This window comes from Brassica oleracea, chromosome C5 (genome assembly GCF_000695525.1).
Source record: "Brassica oleracea var. oleracea cultivar TO1000 chromosome C5, BOL, whole genome shotgun sequence".
NCBI classification, from domain to species: Eukaryota; Viridiplantae; Streptophyta; class Magnoliopsida; order Brassicales; family Brassicaceae; genus Brassica; species Brassica oleracea.
This window is the reverse complement of record NC_027752.1, coordinates 27,642,318-27,644,074: the sequence shown is the minus strand read 5'-3', so window position 1 is coordinate 27,644,074 and position 1,757 is coordinate 27,642,318.

Genomic DNA, 1,757 nt, shown 5'->3' with positions numbered 1-1,757 from the left:
GAGGAAATATCTTCTCCAAGTTGCACAATAAGATGAGAATGTTCTCCTGAAGCTGTTCCATAACTTCTTCTTTATGAGTGTTTGTGCTCAGATCCCTGAAAAATGCTCCAATGCCTTTTATATTCCAAAAACAATTAAACACATTGTTAGTCATATATTATTTTGCAAACTAAACCGTTATAAAATTATTGCTCTATAAAATACTACCTGCAAGTGCTTCATGTACGTTTGTTAGAAGTAGCTCTGCAAATGCAAAGGGCAGTAGTCGTTTCATAAAGACATGACAATCATGACTCTTCATCCCAGAGAAATTTTGACACTTTTCAACACATCTAGAGAGATTTGAAACATACTCATCGGGAAACTTCACTTCTGATGCAACCCAGTTGAACAACACCGACTTTTTTTCCGAAGAAAATCTGAATATCGGAACTGGAACTTGTCCATTGCTTTTTATATGTAACTCGCTTCTTGAGAAAATATCCGGCAAGTCCAACCTTGATTGTATGTTGTCTTTTGTCTTCCCTGGGACATTCAATATTGTATTCATGATGTTCTCAAAGAAATTCTTCTCTATATGCATCACATCGAGGTTGTGGCGCAGAAGAAGATCCTTCCAATATGGCAACTCCCAAAATATACTCTTCTTGTGCCAGTTCTGATGAACACCGTAAGAATCATGCATATTACGAGGGACATGCCAATTACCACCCCAACGAACTGTTTCGTTAGCTCCGTAGTAGTCGATTTGCGCTTCAATTTGTTCTCCAGTTAGATATGGAGGAGGAGTGTCTCTCACAACCCTTTTGTGCCTAAACAAATTCTTGTTTCTTCGGTAAGGATGGCCAATGGGAAGAAATCGACGGTGACAATCAAACCAACTTGTCTTCCTACCATTCTTCAGTTGAAACGCATATGTCGTTCCATTACAATATGGACAAGCTAATCTCCCATGTGTAGTCCATCCAGACAACATCCCATAGGCAGGGAAATCACTTATGGTCCACAAAAGCATCGCTCGCATCGTAAAATTCGTCTTCGTTGAACAGTCATACGTCCTCACCCCAGAAGACCACAAATCCTTCAACTCTTTTATCAGTGGTTGTAGGAAAACATCCAGGGACCTTTTTAGATGGTTCGGACCAGGTATTAATATGGTCAAGAATAGTAACTCCCGTTGCATGCACATCTCCGGTGGCAGGTTGTATGGAGTAAGAAAGACTGGCCACAATGAATATTGTCTCCCTGACATTCCGAACGGACTAAATCCATCTGTGCATAATCCGAGATACACATTCCGGATATTGCTAGCGAAATCTGGATGTACTTTGTTGAAATGTTTCCAGGCTCTTGCATCTGATGGATGAGTCATCTCACCATCCGTCTGAGTATGCTCGGCATGCCATCTCATCTTTCCAGCAGTCTGCTCTGATTGATACAATCTTTTCAATCTATCTGTAATTGGTAGGTACCACATCCTTTGGTACGGTACCCTATTACGTCCCCGTCCTTGCGGCTTGAATCGTGGCTTCTTGCAGAATCGACATTCTTCTAGCTTCTCATCATCTCCCCAATAGATCATGCAGTTGTCGATGCAAACATCTATCATCTCAGAAGGTCTACCATATCATGAGCCCTATCATAATCTACCATCTCCTCCTGAATGGTAACTATGTTCATTATGCAAATGATGATCAACCGGTTCTTCCTCCTGAAAATTGCTATTACTACTACTAGCTTCATTCTGATCATAATTA